Source organism: Triticum urartu, chromosome 7A, assembly GCF_056163025.1.
Source record: "Triticum urartu cultivar PI428250 chromosome 7A, HENAU_Tu73, whole genome shotgun sequence".
In the NCBI taxonomy this organism is placed as follows: Eukaryota; Viridiplantae; Streptophyta; class Magnoliopsida; order Poales; family Poaceae; genus Triticum; species Triticum urartu.
In genome coordinates, this window is record NC_141879.1 from 655458600 (window position 1) to 655479623 (window position 21024).

Below are 21024 nucleotides of genomic sequence, written 5' to 3' on the forward strand. Positions count from 1 at the left end.
TGGGAGCATATAGATAAACGGGTACGAACAGAAAATAATAAACGGGTCGAGCCAACGACCGAGGGGAGTTGTGTGTAGAGACTTAGTTGTGTGCTGTGGTGCAGAAGCAGTAGCAAACAGCGCAAGGACAAGCATGTCTGATTGGACAAGCGCTAAGGGCGTGTTTGTTAGGCTGTACTTCATCCAGCCAAGCTCTCGCCTACCAAAATCTTGGCCCACATGAACCTCAAAGCAGATTAGGGCCTCGCTGAGAAGAAACACTTGAATTGACTTAGCCAGGCGAGAGCGAGCGAGCGCAAGCAAGCCAATGCACAGGTGGCTTTGACAATACAGACATGTAGTGGGCACTAATCATAGTGCCCACTACATGTCTGTATTGTCAAAGCCACTGCATGTAGGTTTGCACATGTTACATTCTACTCTCAGTCAGGGGCGGACCTACGTAGACACAGCCGGTGTCACAGGACAGCGGGTAGAAATCCCTCCTACGTTGTAGATAGGTCATGTTTTGGGCCTGGACACCGGTAAAAATTACAGCTGGGCACCCCTTTGGACGACTGGACCAAGGGAAAGAGAAATGCGCAGCAAGCCTGTGGGCAGGCAGGGCCGGTCCTAACTTTTCGGAGGCCCGGGGCGAATGCAAAAGGTGGGCCTAATATAGTGAAAAAAATAAATTATATCGATACAAAGCATAATCAGCACAAAAAAAAAGAGAAACAAAGCACATCATTTTTTTCGGCCTAAAAGCATCTCTTTTTCATTACCAAATAAAATATATTGGATCTAACTTATATGCTAGCATTTTCTTTCTTTTTTTCTCAAAATTATGTTTTTAGGCAACATTTTACAAGAAAGGAGCGGAAATACCTGAATTTGTCGAATGAAAAATAGAAGAAATTCAACTATATATCCAACCCAAGCATATCAGATCTTCCTAGGGTCCCCGTATCCTCAAATAAGCAACATGTACAGATATAGAAGACCTGTCGGTGAATCGCTAGAAAACCAAAAAAACAGTACAAAGATCAAGCGGAAAAAGACTCTAAAATTACAAGAACTTTGTAGGCTTTTGACCCAAAAAGCTGTCCTGTTGCAACTTGCAAAGTGACCGTGCTTATGAAGTGTTGCCTTTGCGTGCTGCCGGCCCTTACATAAGAATACTTAGGCTAGTCATAGTGGGAGTAACTTAGTTAATAACATAACGCACTTCAAGAAAATTTTGCTTATGTGGCATGTAGTTAATGAGAAGTGGTAACATAATATGTTACTGTAACATAGCGCTTCCCAATACAAGATGAGTTTACAAACTAATAAATGAAGTCCTCTGTGACACTACTACTATGTTACTTTGCACTATAAAGATAGTAATTTAGACTAGTGTCATATGCATGACACTAGTATAAGTTACTCCCCACTATGACCAGCCTTATAGGCAAACCCATAGGCGAGTGAGATGGTGAAACTCAAAGTGGGTCAAAGAAATCAGCTACAGCAGTAATGTCCATTAATTTGCTAGACATGCTGGGTGCTTCGGGAGTAGGAGCAGAACAGGGAACGAGCATACCGAGGGAGAAGAAACGACGACGGTTGGTGTTACAAGATGGATCGATTAAATCAAAATTGGGATAGTGCCTTTCAGAATTCACGTAACCTGCTGCTTTTTTTAATAGAACGTAACCTGCTAATTGGGCTTCAGGCTTTACGGCGCTTTTTGTTTGGCAGGCAGCAGTGTAGTAGTATAGTACATACTCTGGGTCGGGGCCCCCCATCAGGCTGGGCCCTAGGGCGTCGCCCTTCTTGCCCCTACCCAAGGCCGGCCCTGCGGGCAGGCGTGGCCCATCTTGGAGCACTGGTCCATCCGACGTGTATGCTGGCTATCGATCGATTGGATCGTGCATAGGTGCGTAAGGTGCGCATGTTCGGCTGCTGCCTGGCCACCACTTGTGGTCGCACCGTCGTCCGCTCAGCAGCCGCCTGCCTCAGCCCTCGCCCGATGGCCGCCGTCCGCTCAGCCGATCGCCAGATAATCTTAGGAAATCGATACGGCTGTTGGTAAGGTCGCGAATCAAGCTGAAACAGGTGTATATATCTCAAATTTCTCAAATTTTAATTGTTTAAATTGCATGACTAGGGTTATCAAATTTAAGGGTATTACAGTTAAGAATCAGATTGCTGTGATTCACTGATTTCCCTAGTGTGATTCACATTTAATTGGGTTTTTTGATTATCCAACCACTCATGGCAGCAATAAGACACAATGTTGAGTAAGTTTAAACTTCGTAATTGCGCAGTTCAGTCAATATGCTTTATTTACCTTTTTGTTCTTGCATCCATGAAGATAATGTAACTTGTTGTGCACTTGTGATAACATAATAACCAGTGGACCGCATGGCGGTAGGGGAATTTATTTTGTCATCACTGATCATATTTGTTTTATTGGTCAAAGTTCTTATACTTTTTTGTTCAACTTTACATAATCAACTAGCATTTTAACTAGGCCCCGTTTGGTAGTAAAGTATTTTCTAAGAATTCCAAGAATACTACAGTTTTTTTATATTATCATAGTTTTATTCGCAATGAGCTGTTTGGTTGTCACAATAAACTGTAGTTTTAATACTGCAGTATTGTCAAAACCGTGGTATTTCCTCTGCATATAAAAAAGAACCCTGGACCTCTTTTTTTTAACAAAGCGAGCGGAAAAACGATGATTGTATCTTCCTCGCTCCCTAGGTGTCGCCCCTGCCTGTTGTTCAGATCTTCTCCATGGGCAATCATGGATAAACTGAGAGACGACGATGAAGAAAAAAACCGGTGTCCATTGTACTGCCGCTTGCGCTCCTCCGTATCTGCTCCTATGCCCCATGCCCCCAAGCAGCTGGTTGCCCCGCTGGCCAACTCACGCCATGGTCGCGGTACTGGCTGCTCTGCGAACCCCCAACGCACTATTGTCCGAGCTCGAATGTGCCCTGCGCACTCCTAGTTGTGTGTTACTGCTGGTCAAAGCTGTGTTGTATGCGTGCTGTTTTGCCACTGGCCGTGCAGCCGCCGCCATGCCGCGACCTTGCTAGCTGCTGGTCATCCAGCACGCACTGCTCGTGACCGCCGCCAACATGAATGGCACCATGATGTGCCCCATGCGCTCCACCCTGACGAGCTCGCTGGAGCCCATGCCGCCATGCGTACGTGTCATCGAACGACTATAGCTAGCTAAGTTACGTTGATGCATACAAGCACTAACCAAACATGTCACAGTATTCTTAATACTTCAAAATACTTTGTTCTGTCAAAACTGTGGTATCTTGTGCCTACATGCTAAAATATTGTAGTTTTGCAATACTACGGTTTTTGCAATACTTTGCTACCAAACATAGCCTAAGACTCTTCATTTGGTAGGATTTTTTATTATCGAACATTTCAAGTTGTGGAATGTGTTATTTTTATGTATAATATATTTTGGTATCTACCAACGTCTTGCGTATATGTGGACACCGGGAAGTTTTGGTTCTGGGTCCGCCCCTGCTCTCAGTTCCCTTCATCTTCTTCACCTAACACTTTCTAATCTACACAACGGTGTTCGAATTCAAGATAAAGCTCTTCATGAAACATATACACATTGACATTGTAATTCCATTCAGGCAATTGTTCCCAGTTATTTTGTAATGTTTCCATTTTTTGAGTATCATCGATACATTTTCATACACAAGTCTTGTCTTTTTTATTTATAACAAGTCATTCTTCTTGGTCATCCCTGGAAGTGCCAAATACTCAATGTTGTGATTTCAAGTTTGAGTTCAGGCACAATCACCTCAACTCGTCAATAGGCCAAGGGGAGCATTTTTGAACAAGATAGTCACTGGACCTCCACAATATTTAGATGACGAGAATACGTTTTGAATTCAGACAAAATAACCTCACCTCCTCAACAAGCCAAGGGTACCATTTCTGAAAAAGTTAGTCAATGGGACCTCCACAGTATATAGACGAGGAGAATTAGTTTACATTTTGCAAGCTCATTGAGACGATCCTTACTTTGCCATGAGAGGCGTTAGGACAAGTGGTGAATCGCTATGCAATCAGTGAAGTGCCAAAGGAAAAATTGTAGTTACTCAACCCGCTGCTCAGAAGTTCATATTTTGTAACTCGCACGTTTTCCTTATTCTCTTCCCCGCCTCTTGCATCTGTTAGTTTATTTCTTGTAAGAACACACAACGTTCTACCTCGTCGAATGATTCCATGCCCAAAAGGATGATATACATTTGTGATGCCATTTTGTTTTGTTTTGTAAATGATAGAAACCAAATCCTTTAGACCAGAAAAATCATGCACTCTATTATTGGATTGCCACAATAATTAATATCCATCTCACATTGTGATGCCCTAGATGTTTTTCCCCATAAAAATTGAGGGCTATGTCTTGCTGCCATGTCATCTATAAACAGATCATAGCCATCACGTATAGTACTTAGTTGTAAATAGAATCTACTTCATAGATAGATGGCCCAGCTCACTCTTTCATAAAAGTTTCTTGAAGCTTGTGTTGCACCTGGATCTTAATCTACAATCCGCTTCTCTTCTCTCTCCTCCAACTTTGCATCAATATAATATTTAAATCCTTATAGTTTGCTTACACCACCTTTTTATATTTTCTCTAAATGTTCTGACGAGCATTTATTAGTATCATATTTGTGTACAACACATGGAGGAGAGGAATAATGACATATAATGAGCTTTGATCCCAACATCTCACCAGTTTATTTTCGGGGATGAGTCTAAACATTACTCCCTCCGTCCTCAAATAAATGGACATGCGGAAATTTTAAGACATGTTAAGGAGTGAAGTCACTATCTTCAAATTTCCGCATGTCCAATAAGTTAAGACATGTCAAGGAGTGAAATCATTATCTTAAAATTGTTAGGGATGGTGCAAGTCACTATCTCCCTCTTCTTTAATTGCCTCACCTCCAATAAGTTTAGTACATGTAGAAAATGAGGATACGATGTGTTGAATGTTATTGAGCTTGGTTCTCATGTGATGAGAGAGAAGTATTTTTTTTCTCACTTCAAAGTATATTGGGAAGGTAAAAGTACCTTACACTTTTTTTGGTTAAATTTCAAATGCTAAACGTCCACTTACTTGAGGATAGAGGGAGTACTCAGTTATCATGTAGATGCATCTGATTGATTTATATTGGCATCAGAAGAGAAAAATACCCTTTGTATTAATTTGGGAGGGTACGGTGTACCAATGCCAAACTCACTCCCACTCTCTCTTCCGTGCACATCTTAATTTGGAAGTGTACGTTGTTTATTTACTCGCCCTCCTTTGCCCTCCTTATTTATGCAAGGGTCTTCCTTTGTGTCGTGATCTTTATCTCCACACCCTAGCAAGAAACTACCTTGTCATGGTCCATGTGTATAGATGTGAGTTGTAGTCTCTGACCAATGTGGTAGTATATGATTCACTGACAAACACTTCTGACGCTCGTCCTACTAACTTCTAACCGAAAGACATGACTGATCTACAACCAGGAAAGGGATAAGCGTTATTTTTCCTACCTCACTGCACAGAGCTTTAGTTAAGCATGGGAGGTATTGGGAGAAGTAAATATGCCACGACTTCCGTTGATGGGATAATGAATCAGCAATTTGGTTCTTGCATTTGGGCATGCGCCACCATCTGACGTTTGCTCGCTAGTGCACATCAATGACATTTTGACAACACACCGCCTGGCAGCACACATGAAGAGCTTGGTATGCGTAAACGGCATTTGTTGCCAACACCGTAACATTTTACTTTCGAGGATGACTCTAAAGATTACTCAGTTAACTTGTAAGTTGTACAATATATCCAATTAATCTGTATTACTTTCATTTGTGGAGTAGAAAATGATTTCATTACCAAACTCGTTGGATTTTATCAGCCGCTTGGCGTATGTCACTCCAAGCCGAGTGTCATCCTAAAAGCGCACAGTCAAAAACAGTCCCTCGGCTTGTGACACGTCTGCCAGACACTCAGCGTATATAAAAAAGCTCGACGTACGGTAACATAAGCTCGCTGTTTTACGACCCTGCACGGCGAACAGCTTTAACACGTGGATGTGCTCGTCGCACTTGACGGTACCCTGACAGTGTCTTGTGTAAGCCATGTGTCACGCATGTAAGCCATGTGCCACTAACGGCACACATGGCGTAATTAAGGCGGTCAGCCTTTCACCACATGCTGGCAGTCGGTTGCCCACATGCAACACCGCCGTCTGTGCACGCCTTGTCGTCCCACGTGGCTGTGTGGATTTTGATGCCGCCGATAATTTAGGCATAACACTGGCAACCGGCGGGCAACAACCACCCCCACCCTCTCCCGAGTCCCCACGCACAACTTGTCTATCGCGGAGGCGGAGGAGTTTGAGCGGTTCACCATAACGGCGCTCACCGGTATGTGGCTGCTCCCGAAGGGGTGGAAGCTCAGCCTAGGAGGCTTTTCGATGGCGCAATCCATCCGTGCAACACATCATCGCCGCATTCCAAGGGCACATGCGCCAGAGACGAGGACGCTACCGGAGTACGCCATCTGTAGCCCGCATTTGCCGGACATCCTCGCCGAGCAGCGGCAGGACTTGGTCAACAGATACAACGACACATTTCGTCCGTTCCGCTACAACCACGAGACGCGGCATACATGCTGGTTGTTGGGCCGGGCACAACCTCACGGACTACTAATAGACGCGGCATACATGCTCATGTTACTAGTCTATGTTACTACCTCTATAGTGAGAAATGACATATGTATGGTAATATGCAATACTTCATTTATTAGACTATAGACACATCTTATCTTGATATGCGCACCGGGGACGAAGGGGATGCCACAAAGCGAGCAACAGGCTGTCCAACGGGTGAGCTCCAAAGAGTGTGTGTTGTTGCTCCACGGCGTGCGTCTGAGGTGTCCCGCTGGACGCGGCCAAGTGTATGAACACTACGGCGTACGCCTACTTCCAGGCTCCAGCCCACCTCTCAGGCCCCCTCTTGACGTGATCCCTGTAACCAACGAGCGCCTCCGGTAGCGCGGAGAAACAACCGAGGCAGTGACAGTATGAGCCAAGCGTATATAGTGTTCGTGCGCATCTTGGCTTGTCCGAACGCAGGTCGAAGGTCGCGTCCAGGTGCTCCAGCAGGTCATCCTCGGCGTGTACAGCCTGCCGTGGCTCACCTTTCATCCCCAACCTCAAGCGGGTTCATGATCGGTGCTCAACTCGCTCTTGCTTCCTGTTGGTCGATGGACGCATAGTGCTCAACTAAATTCTAGTGGTCGCTATAGAGTACGGGGAGATGAACAACGAGGCAAGCGTCATGGCACTGGCAGGTAGTAGCCCCGGGACGAGCAGGAGCCACAGCAAGGTGGAGCGCATACCAACGCCGGCCTCGAGCTCTTATGCGTACACCTTAGTCTATGGTGCCTAGTCACACCGGAGCATGGCGTCATTGTTTTCGCGGCGTGCGGCGCATGGGAATTCGTTGACGTGGGATTTGGGCGCGGCCTGGACGACGGGCGGGGGAGGGGCTCAACGCAGGAAGCCAACTAGACTCCTCGAGGGCTGTTGCCGGGTACGTGACTTCGGTTGCTGCGCCGCCGAAGTGATGCGGTGGCCGCCGCCGAGAAAGGGTATCGCCACCGGAGCCGTGCTGAGTCACTGGGCCCTGCTCTCCGAGCTCAGCTAGAAAACTCTCAAATATGGTTAAATAAGATTGTTTTGTGTAAATGTGTAATTACCTTTTGATTTCTCATTGCTTCGTTTGTGTGCTTGTAATCCTATATATTTAAATAGTTGATTTCACTAATTCTAATTCTCTCAACATGCAGCCTTCCACATCATCAAATGTATCATATCATCATCCGCTAACACTACTAGTAGAATGCCCGTGCGTTGCAACGGGCCGAGAGCATAAAATTTTGCAGGCGATCACCGTGATTTACGACAACTACAAATCAGGTTCATGTTCTTACAACAAATTGAAAATCGCATTAGTTCATCATCCAAATGGTTTAAAGACAGTACAAAATACAATAAAATAGGGTACATAGAAAAATATGAAATTAAACTTTGAGAAGAATTAACAATGTCAAACAGTACCATAGATCACATATATTGTAAGCACTCATCCAGACCATATTATCATGGGTTATAGAATCTGACAGGAAAGAACTGTGCCATCAACGCACCAATAGCAAATTAAACCCAGGGATTTATGTCTTGCAACTTGTTTTACATGGCAAGAGATAATACGGGTCAACAATTCATAGTGTGCCACAACAATGAGCATTGCACATAATCTGGAATAGAGTTGACCGTGCTGCGTTAATTAACTAAAAATTCTGTCCGGCAAATAGACCTTCAAATGACTAAAGATTAACACTGGACGGGAACAACCTTTCTTGCCTCGATCGTCAAATGTCTCCCACCCAAGATTATACACATTTGTGTAGCTAGGCTCGCCTGCAAGCACGTACCGTCCAACAAATCATTTGTATATTACACCTCTCCACTGGGAGCCTGTGGATATTCAATTAGCTTCAAAACGATAACATGCAAAGTAATAGTATGGACAAAAAGCAAAAGGACATATATGAAACATGGAGAATCGGCATGATTAAATTCCCATAACAAATTAAAATTCTGCTGAATTCTTCCACTATGTACAAAATCTGAAAAGGATAGCATGTCCATTCCAGGAAAATATTGTCCACAACCGGTTTCAAACACGGTTCTAGTTTCTTGTAAGAACACAGAAAAGAGCAACACACAACCAGGGTGAAACAATGTTTTCATGTACGCTTAAGAATATGTACAGTAGTATAAGTTGGTTTTGAAAATCACACTCAGCTCGGCTCCCTAAATTCGATCTAATTTGTACAATCAATTCTCTGTTCAGGAATTTCCTGATATAACATGCTCAGACATGACTCAAGGCCCAGCTGATCCCGACTCCCGGGTTGGTGGCAAGTATGCTCTCCTGCACATGCATGAGTCAAGAAACTACCTTATTCGTGTTGTCCCTCCCAGAAACTGCAAGTCCTATAGAAGGTGTTTGATCAAATGATGGAAGACAGGAGGACCAGAGAAGGTGCGAGATGACAAAATGAGAGAACAAATAGAGTTTTAGTAACCATGACTAATTGTTCTGCCATGAAATGTACATTACAACGCATATAAGTTGTGCCAGTTTCTATCTGTGCCTTCATAATGTCAAACCAGAGGGTCTGTGATGGAATAATTTTCTTTGCCTTGCCCTAAAACCAGAAAGTGGGTTACTAAAGACTGTTCCTAACTCTCATATTTCCTGTACAAGTCCTAAAACTTCTCACCCCACAATCAGACGACCCCAGAGCTTCATTAAGACAAAACAAGGACCAGTCCTCATAAATTTGTACTATTTTGAATGAATATAAAAGGAACCCACGACCCTCAGTAACATGAACGAATGTTGAAATGAATTACCTCTGGCTTCACACCCCTTGGCAGGGATGAAGAGGTGGAAAATAGTTTAGCATGTAACAAAAACATATATCTACCATGCTACGAAATGACAAGTGAGCATTTAAAACATAGCTTAGATCACAAAGGACCTAAACCCAATGATTTTGGGCTTTGAATTCTGCACATGGGCGCTATGAATTTGTCATTTTATGTTTCCCAAGTTCTCTCTTGTTTTAAAACCTAGGATACTCCAGAGGCATATAATAATTTCACCATACTTAATTTAGAGTTCTCTGAAAAGAGTAGAAATTAAGCAGTTCAAAAAGCAAAGCTTAGATTAATAGCTCGAGCTTCACGCAGCAACAAGAACTCAAGTATCTGTATATGTTAAAAACAACATGCCATCAGCCGGACAGAAAATTAACATTGCTAATGTCCTTCGGTCTAAAGTACGAGCTAGCATCTCTCTCTTTACCACTCTCTAGTTCTTCATTGTATGGCAGAGTAAAAAGAAGCCTATGATTACTCTCCTATAAGCAACTGAACTCATTGATTACTTTGTATTATAAAATCTAGGCTAGTATTATTAATTTGAGGGCTGATATCTATGTACTAATACATACCTAAACCTGCAAAACAAATCACAATACAACGGTATGTATCATATTTATTTCTTAACAACAGTTCTCCACATGAACAACAAAGAAGTGTGTGAATCCAGACAACTGATTCAACCTGAAAATAATGGAAAGGTACCAGCCTGGTCCTAGCTAAGTTAATTAACACCATCAAATGACGTATGATATTGAAGAAGTACTGCTTGAAATAGAAAAGCAAATATTGTCCAGAGTACTCGAAGCTAACCTGAAAACTATGCGCCAATTACTTCGATGGGGCTGAAATTGTACCAATCATAAATGCCAATGCCATCGTTGTTACCTACACTGCCTGTCTTTGCAAGGATGGTAATCAGAGTAATTTTTACATGGGGAATTAGATAGAAATGAACTGAATTTTATACCATCTTAGTTATATCGTTTGAACGTGTTTTGCGCTTTGAGAATGCCCTCTACATGCTTGGGAGTGTGGATTGGGGCTCATGGACAAGAGAGAAAGGCCTGCAAACATACATGGAAATGTCATGATCTACTTGACCACTAATTAAGCATTTGCTAGTATATAATTGTATCAGGCTTAAGCATTACTATGAACTGCTTAGGGTCGGGAACTATCAATTCAATCAATTAGTTAAGCATATAGACTACTTAAGTATATGATAGTAAAATATGAGCAGTTAATAAGCACACCTAGTAAATTGGAACCGGATGGTATTGCTTCAATGGACCAGTTAATAAGCACCCCTAGTAAAATTTGAGCATATAGAATGCGCTCTTCCCTCGAAGGAGCATATCATTTGTAAGATACCAAGAGTACATGGAAAGTGCTCACGTATGGCTTCACTTCCCGCCTTTCCAACCTGCAAATACATTGAAACCACATGCATGAAACAGGCAGTGTAGACTACAACGAAACAAAATAGCAGTTACAGCATACATTATCATGCATATCGAAAAGGATTATGTTCATGAATATCTAGTTCTGTTCTCAACCAAGACTCTGGTAGCGAGTAGGGCAATCTACTCAATCCTGAACACACAACTAATCTGAACACACAACTAATGTCCAAAAGCAATTATGTAGTAATGGAAGTTTATATATAAGCTAGGCTATATATAAATATGTTGACATGTAATAATCTGAGAAATCAGTTCAAACAAAGAGTCGAGGGACATCGTATGTCGTGGTCGTATTTTGGTTCTGTAGCGTGTAGGTGGATGAGTTCAGCATATATCAATATAAGTATGAATCGCCATGATAAAAACATACCGCTTGAGCAGTGAGTGTGGCAGCTAGTGTTTCAGTATTTTCTGAATACTCACTGCGTTTGAGCTTTGGAAACACTGAATCAAGAAATAAACTCATGAAGGAACATGTTCTGATCACGGGGAAATACACATAAACATTAGAAGGTCACTTGCCTTGCTCCATCCATTAGTATATGGAAGGAGGTTTCAACAGAGAGCAAGTTTCCTTTGCACTCTTATGTTTGTAATACACAACCACAACGATGGTGTCTCTGTATGCTTATTTCACTCGCTCCTTTCTTGACATCGAACAAACTTCTTTTGTCCAAACTTGGGAGTATACAAATACGAAACGTACGTATATATGAAACTAAAACGTACGCATATGAAATCATCAAAAAAAAATCCCCAAGAGTTGCATCTTTTCATCATCCACAATTCCAGATCCCCAATAAAGCAAACTCTTTTATAGGATATAAGAATTGTAAAAAACCAAATCATCATATTTGTCGGAGTTCTGAAAAAAAAAGACCAACAAGTGCATGAATTGGAATGGAGAAGAAGCTCACCTGGGGCCTTGGGCATGATATGTCATCGAGGGTGTAGTTGCTCATCTCCAGTTCGGCCATCTTCTTTCTTGCCATTCTAGCGCGCTCCATCTTCACGTACGGCTCCTGCGCGGTGTGTAAGGAGCAGCGTAAGCCAGCCATGATTCAGCGACCCACTGTCTCGATCCGCCACTGCCACGTGCTCCATCGGCACCTCGTTCTTCTCGTGCAACCTCGCTGCTTTCATCGATTCGCATGCAATATTAGCTATGCGTTCTTCTCACCTGGCGCGCTTGACGGCGGCTTCGCTGATCAGATCCATGATCCATGTCACGGGGATCATGGTGCCGTCCACGTCAGCCGCCGCCGCCATTTGCTCCTTGAGGATGTTGTGGATCTAGTGATCCACATAGTCGACCGAGCGCGCGCGAGGCGACGCACCACATCCATGGCCTTAGGCATGTCCAGCCCGCAGCATCTCCAGCACACGTCCTGCATGGTGTGGCATGGATGCGGGTCTCATGCGGTGGCCGGCGAGGCCGCAAAGGGCCACCATGGAGGCCCCTCCGGCAAGGCGAGATCCACGACAACACGAGATCAACAACGACGGCTTTTTCGACGGTTGGGGCAGGGAGAATCGGCGGCGAGCGAGGAAAATCCTCCGTGTGAGAAACCCTAGCGCCCGAGAGAGAGAGAGAACCAGGCGTCCGGGGCGAGGCAGGGGCGCTGGGTTTTCCATCTCGGTTTTGATTGGAAAAAACTACGGGAGTAAATGGGATGTGGGGCTTACTTGGGATAAAAATCGGTGAGGTACGTGAGGACCTTTGTTCGATCGATGGTGGTGGGGTTGGTGACTTATTTCGTTCTAGCGAAAACCGGTGGAGGTGGCAGAAAAAATTGGTGGGATAAGAGATTAAGCAGATGTCGGTTTTTTAGAGGAAAAGAAAATCGGTGGGGGTGGGGATCGATCGGTGGGGTTATGCGGGGATGGATGGGGGGTACGAACGAACGAACTAACGACGTACGGACTCATTCATTATGAGTAGAGATTTTGTGCACTTTTTTGACAAAATGCGTTTTTATTAACTCAAAATGTAGCATCAAGCGGATACAAAGCATACTTAGTAACACCTAGCCTTTGCATAGCTATTTCGTAGCACATGCATACCCCAATTTAATTGTTACAACTACAATGCTCTAGGTACATGCATACTCTTTGTTCACACAGCTACTTCAAAAAATAATAGCTTTTTATTTAGATCATTTTCGTTCATACAAAATTCATTCAAAATTAATTTTTAAGTATTCGCAACAACACGCGGAGAAATCACCTAGTTAACTCTAGTACGCATCACGTTTTATCCTCCTTCCCATGCTACCATTGCTGCCGATCTCCTTGTTATCTGCCGTCACCATGGTCCTTTCAAAGATCACATGGTACATGATGCTGACACCGGAGCACCGCCTCGCGGACGCCCTATGTCAGACTGAAATTGTGGATGGACAATCTCTGAGCTCTCCCGAGCCAATCTCGGAGGAGGAGGACGACGACGATCCTATGGTGCCGGTAGTACGAGTCAGATGGTTAATCTACATTAGCAGTGACAAACAAAAATGCCCTTCTAAGTATTTGGGAAGGTATGATGCACTGAAGCATCACTTGTGCTCTCTTACATGCACATCTTAAATTTATCACCCTCAAGAGTTTTGTGCTACTCACAGCTTACAAGCCCTATTTAATTACTCACCTTGATGTCCCCACCTTATATATGGAAGAGTCTTCCTCTGCTCTCATGTCCAACACGCGGAGCAAGAAACTACCATGCCGTGGTCAATTTGTGAGTATGAACTACAATGATATGGTTCAGGTAAAAATAGTTCAGTAGCTCATCCAACCAATCCAGCCTAGCAATTCCTAAACAAAATACATAACCAGATGAGTGCAAACATGGGGAAGAGTGTTAGTTTTCACTTGCTCATGGTCACGACCTTTAGTTCGGCATAGGAGGTATCGGGATAAGTGAATATGCAAATTTCTCATCGGCTCCGACATTAAATCTGGCCCTGCGTGCCAGCATCTCATGTCCACTCACAGCTGCACGTCGAGGACTCAGCATAGGTCATCGATGAACTTGTCCGAAGGAGCGGCCTCGGAGCCAAGATGTAGTGTTGGGCGTGCGTCGATGGCGTCTGGTTACATGTAATCCAGCTGAAACTGTGTTCGAGTGTGCGTGCGGAATGCGGTTGAGTGGAGAGGAAGCCGTGCGTCCTATCCCGGACAAAGTTAATTCTGCAGATATGGAAAACTGAAATCTACTCTCTTGTCTCTCCATTCTTCTTCTCGAAGTTTGCTCGGCTGTATCCTTCTCATGTCTGGCTACAGCCGATGGCAGCAAGGCTTTTTAAAGTCCTTTTTATGATCTCCACTACTATGACCATGAAACTTTGATACTTGGACCTACTATCTCCTCGTGAGATGCCTCGGGACTCTAGTTCATCGTCCATCCTGCCAGCCGTACTCATCCTCGAACCAATCCTCGGTTATTCCGGCCTACGAGATAACATGCTTGCATTCACCTTTGCCTTGTGAAATAATTTGGGAAGCATAGAACCCTTTTCTGGGGCCACGTTGTATATATATGCGTGAAGCCATCGCTTAGGCTGGTTGTAACAGGGAGTATCATATACTAGTATCATGCATATGATACTAGTCTATGATACTACATCCCTAATGCATAGTATCATATGTTGGTATCATAGAGGACTATATTTATTGCCATGCATGACACAAAGTAGCACATCATTTAATATGATACGGTATCATGATATGATACTCAAGCCTCTCTTTCTTCATTTAATTCTATGCCACCTCATCAAAATTGCTTAGTTGGCATGCATGATACTACCTATGATACTCCCATTACGGGCAGCCTTACAAGCTGGAGATCGATCGTACAGAGATCAATCAATATGTAAAGATAAGGAGATCAGTTGAGGAGGAGATTACAAAAGTAGAGATAGAAAGAGTTTAAGTTAAACACTAGTCCTATCCCAATATTATTATATTTCAACACTCCCCCTCGATCTAAACCAAAGGAACTCCAAGCTTGAAATTGTACTTGAACTCATTGGTCCTTCTCTCCATAAGCGGTTTTGTGAAGCCATCAGCTAGTTGATCTCTAGTTGGTATGAACCTTATGTCCAGTAGCTTGCGAGCTACTCTTTCTCCGATGAATGAAAAACCTCAATGTGCTTTGTATATACATGCATGAAAAATAGGATTAACTGAATGATAGGTTGCACCAATACTATCAAATCATAATCTTGCAGCTCGTAGAGTATTCACTCCTAGTTCACAAAGTAAAGTCTGAATCCACATGACTTCAGCACTAGCATTTGCTACAGCCTTATACTCAGCCTCGGTGCTTGACCTTGAGAATGTAGCATGCATGTTTTCTTGCACTCCATGATATAAGATTTTTCCCCAATAATATAGCAAATCCAGCTGTGGATCTTCTATCATCAGCACATCCTGCCTAATCTGCATAGGAGTAGGCAGCTACAAGCATACAAGGGGACTTAACAATTTTGAGTCCAATTCCTCCTGAAAATCTCATATACCTCACAATTCTTTTAACTACAGTCCAATGAATAGTGGTGGTGCATGTAAATACTGACAAACTTTATTCACAGAATAAGAAATACCAGGACGTTGAAGACTCAAATATTGTAATGCTCCTACGGCAAGTCTGTAGTTTGTTGCATCCTCGGGTCCAAGTGCTTCTCCACTATCAATTGTGAGTTTTTCTAAAGTTGAGATTGGTGTACTTACAGGCTTGCAGTTTTCGGATCCTACTCTGCTGAGAATGTCACTAGCATATTTTTCATATGTAAGAATTATGCCATCTTTTACCTACTTAACTCTATACCAAGGAAGTAAGGATGATCTCCCAAATCCTTAAGAGCAAACTCCATCTTTAGATCCTTAAGCAGACTAGTAGTGGCATCTGGACTTGAATTGGCAAAAATTATATGATCAACATACACAAGAATAAAATATAGTAACATTACCTCTATTATAGAAGAATAATGCATGAGGTATGAGCTTTAGATGGTGTAAACCGAAGTCGTTGTAACTATGTGCTCAACCTTGAGTACCAGCCTCTTGGGCCCCATTTCAAACCATACAAAGCTTTATCTAACTTGCAAACATGATGAGGTGCGCTTATGTTCTCATAACCTAGTGGATGCCCCATAAAAACCTCTTCTTCCATAACACCATGAAGAAACACGTTCTAAACATCTAACTGCCTTAAGCTCCAACCTCTGAAAATAGCAATGGATAGTACAAGTCGAATAGTAGCTGCTTTAATAACATGACTGAAGGTATACTCATAATCAATACCAAACCTTTGTTTGAAACCTTTTGCAACTAATCTAGCCTTATATATGTCTATGCTTCCATTAGACTTCCTTTTAATCTTATACACCCATTTACAATCTATAGTTTTATTGCCTTTTTCCGGTGGTACCGATCGCCATGTTTTCTTTTTCATGAGTGCCTCATATTCATTATCCATGGCGTCTTTCCGATCTTTACTAGCAAGTGTATCATGCAAATGAGTTCGTTCTCCCATACTAGTAAGAAAACCATGTTTGAATTTATCGTACCTTATAGCACCATCTGTGTACTCTTTTTCCTTAATAATACCATATTAGGATCTTGTATGACACCGTGGAAATGCATGTACAGGGGCTGGTACACGAGTCCGAGTAGTCTTTGCTGTAGAAGATCTCGGAGTCGCTGGTCCGGCAGCAAAGTTTTCCTCCACAAAAGATCCGACGTGATCTGCTATATCATCCAACCCCGATTTGAGGGAATCAGGGCGTCAGAAATACTCCTCGTGATCGTTTTGCCGGCGGGAGTGTGTCGCGTGGCGTCCTCGGCAAGCGCACGCTCGGTTGGGTGGGAAGGGCAAAATTGACAAATTTGACCTATGGACGAAATCAAATCACAGAATGAACTGCCCGTGAAACTATTTCACGTGGCTGACCTTTTTGTGTGACGCCCGACACAAATGCGCCACACTACACTGTGCAACGCCTCACAGATAGGCGCTACACGCCTGGCGAACGTCGCACCCGCGTGATCCGAAAATTACTAAGTCAGTGTGCAGCGTCTGAGAGCTAGGCGCCACACTATAGCGTGTAGCGCCTAGCTTCTAGGTGTTGCACTAGTGGTTGCTTCATTTTATAGTGCAACCACTAGTGCAGCGCCTGAGAGCTAGGCGCCACACTATACAGTGCATCGCCTAGCTCTTAGGTTCTGCACAATGACTTAGCAATTTTTAGGCACTCTGGGGTGCAACGCTGGCCAGGCGTGTAGCTCCTATCTATGAGGCGTTGCATAGTGTAGTGTGGCGCCTTCGTGTCGGGCGTCACACAAAAAGGTCAGCCGCGTGAAATAGTTTCACGGGCAGTTCATTCTGTGATTTGATTTCGTCCACAGGTCAAAATTGTCAAATTTGCCGGTGGGAAGAGACGTCCGCACTGGGCCCTGCGCTCGTCGCCATGTAGGCCACTGGCCCATGGCACAGGCACGTGGCACACGGCTAGTCACGCCATGCCACTCTGGCTGAGCTGGAGGGACCCACAACGCTGGGGCTGTCGGCCAACCCGGCATCGGACGCACGTAGCGGGCTGGAATCAGTGTGGGATCGCGCTCTTTCCTTCCCGACGCACCAATCTCCATTGGATCATGCGCCCCTGCTGCCGTGAGGATCATTCTTGGATCCCGTGCCTATTTGGTCCATATCTGCTTGCATAAAATGACGCCCCGAATCTGCACACTTAGCATCAAAATTAAAATTTTCTTTGAAACTAGTCATATGATCAGTACTATTTAACTAGCCCCCGTAATCTGGACTAGTCGTGTAGTCAGGAAGGAGTGGAATTTTAGCACGAAATAGGGCGCCGACATTTGGATGAAGCTTTGCAAAGGGAAATATTGTTTCATCATGAGAAATATAAATGTATCTAGTAGAAATCTCAAGACACGTGTACCCTTTGTGAAGATTACTATATCCAAGAAAAACACATTGAGTGAAACGAAACTCAAGTTTGTGTCAATTATATGGGCGGAGATATGGGTGGCAAGCCCCAATTTTTTCAGAGAGTTGTAGTATGGTTTTTTGTTGAAACAATTTCTCCAACGGAGTAGTATTGCCTATTACTCCCTCCGTAGCATAATATAAGAACGTTGTAGTGCCAAAAACGTTCTTATATTATGAGACGGAGGGAGTACTTTGCTAGGAAGACAATTGATAAGGGAAGTGGCAGCAATAAAGGCTTCATCCCAATATCTTAGTGGCATTCAAACATGATTTAGAAGAGATCAACCTACTTCAACGATATGGTGATGTTTACGCTCGACGGAGCCATTTTGTTGATGAGCATGGGGCAAGAGACATGTTGAGCAATGCCAATATTGCAAAAGAAAGAGTTGAGTTTTTCGTACTCCCCTCCCCAATCACTTTGGATTGTGATGATTTTCCTATTGAACTGGTGTTCAAGAACTTCAGATTTAAACTTGAGCAAATATATCCAAGTATATTTGCTATGGTCGTCAATAAATCTAAGATAATATTTTTTCCAAAAGAGTCCCTTGCATGACCCCATACATCAGTAAAGATAATTAAGTTCCAACGGAGCATGAGACACATTATTTGACCTAGGATATGGAAGTTGGTGACTTTTTACACATTGACAAGCATCACAAACTGACTCAATATCTTGCCTAGATGACAATGGAAGATTGTCTTTATTCACTACTTGCTTGACTATGATCGAAGAGGAATGTCCTAATCTTTGATGCCACCTTGCCAAGGAAGGTCTGATGATGGAGTGCACTTGATGACGATGATGCTTTCGACTAAGTGCTCTGGATGTGATGGGATACAAGCCTTCAATGCATCTACCATGGTGAATGAGCTCCTTTGTGGGCCGATCATTTATAAAAATTATTCAAGATGAGTTTCCAAAAAGACATTATCATCGGCAGCAAGACGAGACATTGATGCAAGATTTTTGTCAGTTTGTAGAATATGAAGGACATATTTTAGAAGGAGATCATGTTTGAAAGTAGGGGAATTAATATATGCTTGACTAACATAAAAGAACCCATACCTCCATCACTTGGGGTGTGAATTTGGTCGGTGTCGAAGTACTTCTCTCTAATGGCAAGTTTGTCAAGTTCATTGGTGACATGATCGGTAGCTCCGTAGTTGGCGTACCAGATAGTTCCATCTCCACCTTGCTCCCTGATTGCAGCTGCTACATGACGAGTATCAGTAACATAATTTTTGTCATAACTCTGCCAACAATCTAGGACCTCATGACCCAGTTTTTTGCAAAGTTGGCACTGAAATCTGGTGGAGGAAGAAGGTCCAGCTGGGACGTTGTCGTTGGTGTAGCCGCCCCCACCAGAACATGTGCCTTGGTACTAGTTGTTGCCGCCCTGGTTGCTGCCTTGGTACTGGTTGTTTCTGCCCTGGTTGTCCTGTGTGCGCCCGCCACTGCCGCTGCAGTGGCTTCACCCGTGGTGAACGCGCCCACGGCCGGCTCGTCGACCACGTAAATCACCATTAGCAGAGGACTGCCATACGTTCATGTCGTGGTTAGGTTGAGGCGGGCATCAAAGCTTAGCAGCTGGATATAGAGCTCTTGGACAGTCACGGATTCAACCCAAGCTACAAGCGCCGACTCGACCGGTTGCGCCGAGGTCGAGGCTGGCCAGAACATGGGAGATGATCTCGTCGCTGCCCAATGCTGCTCGAGCAGAAGCTATCTCATCTAAAAGCATCTTAATTTTGGTGAGGTACTCCGCCATACTCATGTTACCTTTTTTTAGGTTTGTGAGGTTAATCCGGGTGTTGATTGCTTGAGCTTGACTTTGAGCAGCAAACGTGGCGTGGATCACTGCCCACACCTCTGCCGGGGTCTCAAGAGTAACCGCCTGTGCAAGGATTTCTCAAGAAAGAGAACCCATAAAAAATCCATGAACTTGTTGCTGCTGTGCATACCAGAGGACACGCGTAAAGTTGGCGATCTGCTCCTCTTTTTCATCCTTGGTTTTTTTTCGAAAAGGGGTTTACCCCAGCCTCTGCATCAGAACGATGCATACGGCTCATATTATTAAAAACATAATCCAATAGCAAAGTCGCCAAGTATCGAGGTGCGAAAATAAACAAAAAGCTCGAAAGAGCTAAAACCCAAAGCCACAACCGGCTGGCAAACACAATAGGAGCACTACATGCCTATCCTATTACATGACCGCCATCCAAACCGGTTGAAAATATCCCGCGCTACCATCTCCCACCGGGTAGACGCAGTAACCAAATGTTCCCTGGCCTCCGTTGGAGTGAGTAGCGACCACATACGGATGAACGCCGTGGCCCTGAAGATAACCTGCAAAAAGTGAATGTTTGTTGATCGGTTAAATACTAAATCATTTCTGCAGTTCCATACTGCCCAAAGTAAAGCAAAAACGCCAACACGAATGTGTCTTGCAGTATCGGAATCAACTCCGTCAAGCCATGCTCCAAATAACATGTTGATAGAGGTGGGCTGATTAATATTAAACGCAATATGAATCGACCGCCACAGAATCTTAGCCAACGGACAATCAAGAAAGAGGTGTTTGATGTTTTCGTTATGATCGCAAAAGCTACACCTAGAAGAGCCCATCCAGTTGTGTCTTGCCAGGTTATCCTTAGTCAAAATGACTTGTTTATGCACAAACCACATAAACACTTTGATTCGTAAGGGAACCTTTACTTTCCAAACGTGAATCGAAGAAGGGACAACGCTAGAGTTAATGACATCCAGATACATAGATTTAACCGAGAACACACCGTTCTTAGTAAGTTTCCAATACAGCTGATCTGGTTGCTGGGACAGCCGGACCTCCATCAAACGTCTAACAAGGTGGAGCCAGGCCTCCCAACGATTTCCAACTAGCGTCCTCCGAAAACTAATATTGAGGGGAGTGGATTGTAAAACAGTTGCAACGTAGGCTTCTCTACGTCGCACAATGTTGTACAAAGTAGGATATTGAAGTGCAAGGGGAGTCTCCCCAAG

General features: G+C 43.7%; 1 long non-coding RNA gene across 2 annotated transcripts; it reads right to left on the bottom strand.

The window, feature by feature from the left end:
* Positions 1–7942: 7942 nt before the first annotated feature.
* LOC147961122 (uncharacterized) lies at positions 7943–12662 on the bottom strand. 2 transcript variants are annotated; one of them, XR_015611185.1, is made up of 5 exons: positions 12171–12662; positions 11908–12012; positions 10781–10950; positions 10495–10591; positions 7943–10421 (listed from the first exon to the last, which is right to left on the bottom strand). It is a non-coding gene; the product is annotated as an uncharacterized LOC147961122 (long non-coding RNA). The 2 variants fall into 2 exon arrangements; XR_015611184.1 differs by having other exon boundaries at positions 11908–12662.
* Positions 12663–21024: the final 8362 nt, after the last annotated feature.